The sequence below is a fragment of the Lepidochelys olivacea genome, assembly GCF_965140295.1.
Source record: "Lepidochelys olivacea isolate rLepOli2 genome assembly, chromosome: 26".
NCBI lineage: Eukaryota > Metazoa > Chordata > Testudines > Cheloniidae > Lepidochelys > Lepidochelys olivacea.
The window spans coordinates 16,878,304-16,887,057 of NC_140436.1; positions in this window are offsets into that span (position 1 = coordinate 16,878,304).

The following is an 8,754-nucleotide window of genomic DNA, read 5'->3' on the forward strand; positions in this document are numbered from 1 at the left end:
GGTGGAGAACCAGCTGAGCAGCGGGGACAGCAGAGCAGCACACAGCAGGAGTTTGCCTGGGACTGGTAAGTATCCGAGTCTGTGTTTGTTTGCTTGCTGAGGAAGTATCCGAGTGTGTGTTTGCTGGGGCTGGAGTGCGACAGCCTGAGTGATTGTCTGATTGGCTGCTAGCCTGCAGGGAGCGGGCAGTAGGGTGTCTGTTGGTTTGCGACAGGGAAGCCTGGCAGTTTAAAGATAGCCAGAGCTTCACGAACCAACTGAGTGGCAGAGAACCAGCTGAGCAGCGGGGACAGCAGAGCACCTCACAGGAGGAGTTTTTCTGGGACTGGTAAGTATCCGAGTCTGTGTTTGTTTGCTTGCTTGCTGAGGAAGTATCCGAGCGTGTGTTTGCTGGGGGGCAGTGTGAGAGCCTGAGTGAGTGTCTGATTGGCTGCTAGCCTGCAGGGAGCGGGCAGTAGGGTACTGTTGGTTTGCGACAGGGAAGCCTGGCTGTTTAAAAATAGCCAGAATTTGGCGAACCCACTGAGCGGCAGAGAACCAGCTGAGCAGCGGGGACAGCAGAGCAGCTCACAGCAGGAGTTTGCCTGGGACTGCTAAGTATCCGAGTCTGTGTTTGTTTGCTTGCTGAGGAAGTATCCGAGCGTGTGTTTGCTGGGGGGGCAGTGTGAGAGCCTGAGTGAGTGTCTCATTGGCTGCTAGCCTGCAGGGGGCGGGCAGTAGGGTGTCTGGTTTGCGACAGGGAAGCCTGGCTGTTTAAAAATAGCCAGAGCTTCGCGAACCAGCTGAGTGGCGGAGAAACAGCTGAGCAGCGGGGACAGCAGAGCAGCACACAGCGGGAGTTTGCCTGGGACTGGTAAGTATCCGAGTCTGTGTTTGTTTGCTTGCTGAGGAAGTATCCGAGCGTGTGTTTGCTGGGGGGGCAGTGTGAGAGCCTGAGTGAGTGTCTGATTGGCTGCTAGCCTGCAGGGAGCGGGCAGTAGGGTCTCTGTTGGTTTGCGACAGGGATGCCTGGCTGTTTAAAAATAGCCAGAGCTTCGCGAACCAACTGAGCGGTGGAGAACCAGCTGAGCAGCGGGGCAGCAGAGCAGCACAGAGCAGGAGTTTGCCTGGGACTGGTAAGTATCCGAGTCTGTGTTTGTTTGCTTGCTGAGGAAGTATCCGAGCGTGTGTTTGCTGGGGGGGCAGTGTGAGAGCCTGAGTGAGTGTCTGATTGGCTGCTAGCCTGCAGGGGGCGGGCAGTAGGGTGTCTGTTTGCGACAGGGAAGCCTAGCTGTTTAAAAATAGCCAGAGCTTCGCGAACCAGCTGAGCGGCGGAGAACCAGCTGAGCAGCGGGGACAGCAGAGCAGCTCACAGCAGGAGTTTGCCTGGGACTGGTAAGTATCCGAGTCTGTGTTTGTTTGCTTGCTGAGGAAGTATCCGAGCGTGTGTTTGCTGGGGGGGCAGTGTGAGAGCCTGAGTGAGTGTCTCATTGGCTGCTAGCCTGCAGGGGTCGGGCAGTAGGGTGTCTGTTGGTTTGCGACAGGGAAGCCTGGCTGTCTAAAAATAGCCAGAGCTTCGCGAACCAGCTGAGTGGCGGAGAACCAGCTGAACAGCGGGGACAGCAGAGCAGCACACAGCAGGAGTTTGCCTAGGACTGGTAAGTATCCGAGTCTGTGTTTGTTTGCTTGCTGAGGAAGTATCCGAGCGTGTGTTTGCTGGGGGGGCAGTGTGAGAGCCTGAGTGAATGTCTGATTGGCTGCTAGCCTGCAGGGGGCGGGCAGTAGGCTGTCTGTTTGTTTGCGACAGGGAAGCCTGGCTGTTTAAAAATAGCCAGAGCTTCGCGAACCAGCTGAGCGGCGGAGAACCAGCTGAGCAGCGGGGACAGCAGAGCAGCTCACAGCAGGAGTTTGCCTGGGACTGGTAAGTATCCGAGTCTGTGTTTCTTTGCTTGCTGAGGAAGTATCCGAGCGTGTGTTTGCTGTGGGGCAGTGTGAGAGCCTGAGTGAGTGTCTGATTGGCTGCTAGCCTGCAGGGGGCGGGCATTGGGATGTCTGTTGGTTTGTGACAGGGAAGCCTGGCTGTTTAAAAATAGCCAGAGCTTCGCGAACCAGCTGAGCGGCGGAGAACCAACTGAGCAGCGGGGACAGCAGAGCAGCACACAGCAGGAGTTAGCCTGGGACTGGTAAGTATCCGAGTCTCTGTTTGTTTGCTTGCTGAGGAAGTATCCGAGCGTGTGTTTGCTGGGGGGCAGTGTGAGAGCCTGAGTGAGTGTCGAATCGGTTGCTAGCCTGCAGGGAGCGGGCAGTAGGGTGTCTGTTGGATTGCGACAGGGAAGCCTGGCTGTTTAAAAATGGCCAGAGCTTCGCGAACCAACTGAGCGGTGGAGAACCAGCTGAGCAGCGGGGACAGCAGAGCAGCACACAGCAGGAGTTTGCCTGGGACTGGTAAGTATCCGAGACTGTGTTTGTTTGCTTGCTGAGGAAGTATCCGAGCGTGTGTTTGCTGTGGGGGCAGTGTGAGAGCCTGAGTGAGTGTCTGATTGGCTGCTAGCCTGCAGGGGGCGGGCAGTAGGGTGTCTGTTTGTTTGCGACAGGGAAGCCTGGCTGTTTAAAAATAGCCAGAGCTTCGCGAACCGGCTGAGCGGCGGAGAACCAGCTGAGCAGCTGGGACAGCAGAGCAGCTCACAGCAGGAGTTTGCCTGGGACTGGTAAGTATCCGAGTCTGTGTTTGTTTGCTTGCTGAGGAAGTATCCGAGCGTGTGTTTGCTGGGGGGGCAGTGTGAGAGCCTGAGTGAGTGTCTGATTGGCTGCTAGCCTGCAGGGGGCGGGCAGTAGGGTGTCTGTTGGTTTGCGACAGGGAAGCCTGGCTGTTTAAAAATAGCCAGAGCTTCGCGAACCAGCTGAGCGGCGGAGAACCAGCTGAGCAGCGGGGACAGCAGAGCAGCACACAGCAGGAGTTAGCCTGGGACTGGTAAGTATCCGAGTCTCTGTTTGTTTGCTTGCTGAGGAAGTATCCGAGCGTGTGTTTGCTGGGGGGCAGTGTGAGAGCCTGAGTGAGTGTCGAATCGGTTGCTAGCCTGCAGGGGGCGGGCAGTAGGCTGTCTGTTTGTTTGCGACAGGAATACTGGCTGTTTAAAAATAGCCAGAGCTTCGCGAACCAGCTGAGCGGCGGAGAACCAGCTGAGCAGCGGGAACAGCAGAGCAGCTCACAGCTGGAGTTTGCCTGGGACTGGTAAGTATCCGAGTCTGTGTTTGTTTGCTTGCTGAGGAAGTATCCGAGCGTGTGTTTGCTGGGGGGCAGTGTGAGAGCCTGAGTGAGTGTCTGATTGGCTGCTAGCCTGCAGGGAGCGGGCAGTAGGGTGTCTGTTGGTTTGCGACAGGGAAGCCTGGCTGTTTAAAAATGGCCAGAGCTCACGAACCAACTGAGCGGTGGAGAACCAGCTGAACAGCGGGGACAGCAGAGCAGCACACAGCAGGAGTTTGCCTGGGACTGGTAAGTATCCGAGTCTGTGTTTGTTTGCTTGCTGAGGAAGTATCCGAGCGTGTGTTTGCTGTGGGGGCAGTGTGAGAGCCTGAGTGAGTGTCTGATTGGCTGCTAGCCTGCAGGGGGCGGGCAGTAGGGTGTCTGTTTGTTTGCGACAGGGAAGCCTGGCTGTTTAAAAATAGCCAGAGCTTCGCGAACCGGCTGAGCGGCGGAGAACCAGCTGAGCAGCTGGGACAGCAGAGCAGCTCACAGCAGGAGTTTGCCTGGGACTGGTAAGTATCCGAGTCTGTGTTTGTTTGCTTGCTGAGGAAGTATCCGAGCGTGTGTTTGCTGGGGGGGCAGTGTGAGAGCCTGAGTGAGTGTCTGATTGGCTGCTAGCCTGCAGGGGGCGGGCAGTAGGGTGTCTGTTGGTTTGCGACAGGGAAGCCTGGCTGTTTAAAAATAGCCAGAGCTTCGCGAACCAGCTGAGCGGCGGAGAACCAGCTGAGCAGCGGGGCAGCAGAGCAGCACACAGCAGGAGTTAGCCTGGGACTGGTAAGTATCCGAGTCTGTGTTTGTTTGCTTGCTGAGGAAGTATCCGAGCGTGTGTTTGCTGGGGGGGCAGTGTGAGAGCCTGAGTGAGTGTCTGATTGGCTGCTAGCCTGCAGGGGGCGGGCAGTAGGGTGTCTGTTTGCGACAGGGAAGCCTAGCTGTTTAAAAATAGCCAGAGCTTCGCGAACCAGCTGAGCGGCGGAGAACCAGCTGAGCAGCGGGGACAGCAGAGCAGCTCACAGCAGGAGTTTGCCTGGGACTGGTAAGTATCCGAGTCTGTGTTTGTTTGCTTGCTGAGGAAGTATCCGAGCGTGTGTTTGCTGGGGGGGCAGTGTGAGAGCCTGAGTGAGTGTCTCATTGGCTGCTAGCCTGCAGGGGTCGGGCAGTAGGGTGTCTGTTGGTTTGCGACAGGGAAGCCTGGCTGTCTAAAAATAGCCAGAGCTTCGCGAACCAGCTGAGTGGCGGAGAACCAGCTGAACAGCGGGGACAGCAGAGCAGCACACAGCAGGAGTTTGCCTAGGACTGGTAAGTATCCGAGTCTGTGTTTGTTTGCTTGCTGAGGAAGTATCCGAGCGTGTGTTTGCTTGGGGGGCAGTGTGAGAGCCTGAGTGAATGTCTGATTGGCTGCTAGCCTGCAGGGGGCGGGCAGTAGGCTGTCTGTTTGTTTGCGACAGGGAAGCCTGGCTGTTTAAAAATAGCCAGAGCTTCGCGAACCAGCTGAGCGGCGGAGAACCAGCTGAGCAGCGGGGACAGCAGAGCAGCTCACAGCAGGAGTTTGCCTGGGACTGGTAAGTATCCGAGTCTGTGTTTCTTTGCTTGCTGAGGAAGTATCCGAGCGTGTGTTTGCTGTGGGGCAGTGTGAGAGCCTGAGTGAGTGTCTGATTGGCTGCTAGCCTGCAGGGGGCGGGCATTGGGATGTCTGTTGGTTTGTGACAGGGAAGCCTGGCTGTTTAAAAATAGCCAGAGCTTCGCGAACCAGCTGAGCGGCGGAGAACCAACTGAGCAGCGGGGACAGCAGAGCAGCACACAGCAGGAGTTAGCCTGGGACTGGTAAGTATCCGAGTCTCTGTTTGTTTGCTTGCTGAGGAAGTATCCGAGCGTGTGTTTGCTGGGGGGCAGTGTGAGAGCCTGAGTGAGTGTCGAATCGGTTGCTAGCCTGCAGGGAGCGGGCAGTAGGGTGTCTGTTGGATTGCGACAGGGAAGCCTGGCTGTTTAAAAATGGCCAGAGCTTCGCGAACCAACTGAGCGGTGGAGAACCAGCTGAGCAGCGGGGACAGCAGAGCAGCACACAGCAGGAGTTTGCCTGGGACTGGTAAGTATCCGAGACTGTGTTTGTTTGCTTGCTGAGGAAGTATCCGAGCGTGTGTTTGCTGTGGGGGCAGTGTGAGAGCCTGAGTGAGTGTCTGATTGGCTGCTAGCCTGCAGGGGGCGGGCAGTAGGGTGTCTGTTTGTTTGCGACAGGGAAGCCTGGCTGTTTAAAAATAGCCAGAGCTTCGCGAACCGGCTGAGCGGCGGAGAACCAGCTGAGCAGCTGGGACAGCAGAGCAGCTCACAGCAGGAGTTTGCCTGGGACTGGTAAGTATCCGAGTCTGTGTTTGTTTGCTTGCTGAGGAAGTATCCGAGCGTGTGTTTGCTGGGGGGGCAGTGTGAGAGCCTGAGTGAGTGTCTGATTGGCTGCTAGCCTGCAGGGGGCGGGCAGTAGGGTGTCTGTTGGTTTGCGACAGGGAAGCCTGGCTGTTTAAAAATAGCCAGAGCTTCGCGAACCAGCTGAGCGGCGGAGAACCAGCTGAGCAGCGGGGACAGCAGAGCAGCACACAGCAGGAGTTAGCCTGGGACTGGTAAGTATCCGAGTCTCTGTTTGTTTGCTTGCTGAGGAAGTATCCGAGCGTGTGTTTGCTGGGGGGCAGTGTGAGAGCCTGAGTGAGTGTCGAATCGGTTGCTAGCCTGCAGGGGGCGGGCAGTAGGCTGTCTGTTTGTTTGCGACAGGAATACTGGCTGTTTAAAAATAGCCAGAGCTTCGCGAACCAGCTGAGCGGCGGAGAACCAGCTGAGCAGCGGGAACAGCAGAGCAGCTCACAGCAGGAGTTTGCCTGGGACTGGTAAGTATCCGAGTCTGTGTTTGTTTGCTTGCTGAGGAAGTATCCGAGCGTGTGTTTGCTGGGGGGTCAGTGTGAGAGCCTGAGTGAGTGTCTGATTGGCTGCTAGCCTGCAGGGGGCGGGCAGTAGGGTGTCTGTTTGTTTGCGACAGGGAAGCCTGGCTGTTTAAAAATGGCCAGAGCTCACGAACCAACTGAGCGGTGGAGAACCAGCTGAACAGCGGGGACAGCAGAGCAGCACACAGCAGGAGTTTGCCTGGGACTGGTAAGTATCCGAGTCTGTGTTTGTTTGCTTGCTGAGGAAGTATCCGAGCGTGTGTTTGCTCGGGGGGGCAGTGTGGGAGCCTGAGTGAGTGTCTGATTGGCTGCTAGCCTGAAGGGTGCGGGCAGTAGGGTGTCTGTTGGTTTGCGACAGGGATGCCTGGCTGTTTAAAAATAGCCAGTGCTTCGCGAAACAACTGAGCGGTGGAGAACCAGCTGAGCAGCGGGGACAGCAGAGCAGCACACAGCAGGAGTTTGCCTGGGACTGGTAAGTATCCGAGTCTGTGTTTGTTTGCTTGCTGAGGAAGTATCCGAGCGTGTGTTTGCTGGGGGGTCAGTGTGAGAGCCTGAGTGAGTGTCTGATTGGCTGCTAGCCTGCAGGGGGTGGGCAGTAGGGTGTCTGTTGGTTTGCGACAGGGAAGCCTGGCTGTTTAAAAATAGCCAGAGCTTCGCGAACCAGCTGAGCGGCGGAGAACCAGCTGAGCAGCGGGGACAGCAGAGCAGCTCACAGCAGGAGTTTGCCTGGGACTGGTAAGTATCCGAGTCTGTGTTTCTTTGCTTGCTGAGGAAGTACCCGAGCGTGTGTTTGCTGGGGGGGCAGTGTGAGAGCCTGAGTGAGTGTCTGATTGGCTGCTAGCCTGCAGGGGGCGGGCAGTAGGGTGTCTGTTGGTTTGCGACAGGGAAGCCTGGCTGTTTAAAAATAGCCAGAGCTTCGCGAACCAGCTGAGCGGCGGAGAACCAGCTGAGCAGCGGGGCAGCAGAGCAGCACACAGCAGGAGTTAGCCTGGGACTGGTAAGTATCCGAGTCTGTGTTTGTTTGCTTGCTGAGGAAGTATCCGAGCGTGTGTTTGCTGGGGGGGGCAGTGTGGGAGCCTGAGTGAGTGTCTGATTGGCTGCTAGCCTGCAGGGTGCGGGCAGTAGGGTGTCTGTTGGTTTGCGACAGGGATGCCTGGCTGTTTAAAAATAGCCAGTGCTTCGCGAACCAACTGAGCGGTGGAGAACCAGCTGAGCAGCGGGGACAGCAGAGCAGCACACAGCAGGAGTTTGCCTGGGACTGGTAAGTATCCGAGTCTGTGTTTGTTTGCTTGCTGAGGAAGTATCCGAGCGTGTGTTTGCTGGGGGGTCAGTGTGAGAGCCTGAGTGAGTGTCTGATTGGCTGCTAGCCTGCAGGGGGTGGGCAGTAGGGTGTCTGTTGGTTTGCGACAGGGAAGCCTGGCTGTTTAAAAATAGCCAGAGCTTCGCGAACCAGCTGAGCGGCGGAGAACCAGCTGAGCAGCGGGGACAGCAGAGCAGCTCACAGCAGGAGTTTGCCTGGGACTGGTAAGTATCCGAGTCTGTGTTTCTTTGCTTGCTGAGGAAGTATCCGAGCGTGTGTTTGCTGGGGGGGCAGTGTGAGAGCCTGAGTGAGTGTCTGATTGGCTGCTAGACTGCAGGGAGCGGACAGTAGGGTGTCTGTTGGTTTGCGACAGGGAAGCCTGGCTGTTTAAAAATAGCCAGAGCTTCGCGAACCAGCTGAGTGGCGGAGAACCAGCTGAGCAGCGGGGACAGCAGAGCAGCTCACAGCAGGAGTTTGCCTGGGACTGGTAAGTATCCGAGTCTGTGTTTGTTTGCTAGCTGAGGAAGTATCCGAGCGTGTGTTTGCTGGGGCGGCAGTGTGAGAGCGTGAGTGAGTGTCTGATTGGCTGACTGCCTGCAGGGGGCGGGCAGTAGGGTGTCTGTTGGTTTGCGACAGGGAAGCCTGGCTGTTCAAAAATAGCCAGAGCTTCGCGAACCAGCTGAGCGGCGGGGACAGCAGAGCAGCTCACAGCAGGAGTTTGCCTGGGACTGGTAAGTATCCGAGTCTGTGTTTGTTTGCTTGCTGAGGAAGTATCCGAGCGTGTGTTTGCTGGGGGGGCAGTGTGAGAGCCTGAGTGAGTGTCTGATTGGCTGCTAGCCTGCAGGGAGCGGGCAGTAGGGTACTGTTGGTTTGCGACAGGGAAGCCTGACTGTTTAAAAGTAGCCAGAGTTTGGCGAACCCACTGAGCGGCGGAGAACCAGCTGAGCAGCGGGGACAGCAGAGCAGCTCACAGCAGGAGTTTGCCTGGGACTGGAAAGTATCCGAGTCTGTGTTTGTTTGCTTGCTGAGGAAGTATCCGAGCGTGTGTTTGCTGGGGGGGGGCAGTGTGGGAGCCTGAGTGAGTGTCTGATTGGCTGCTAGCCTGCAGGGTGCGGGCAGTAGGGTGTCTGTTGGTTTGCGACAGGGATGCCTGGCTGTTTAAAAATAGCCAGTGCTTCGCGAAACAACTGAGCGGTGGAGAACCAGCTGAGCAGCGGGGACAGCAGAGCAGCACACAGCAGGAGTTTGCCTGGGACTGGTAAGTATCCGAGTCTGTGTTTGTTTGCTTGCTGAGGAAGTATCCGAGC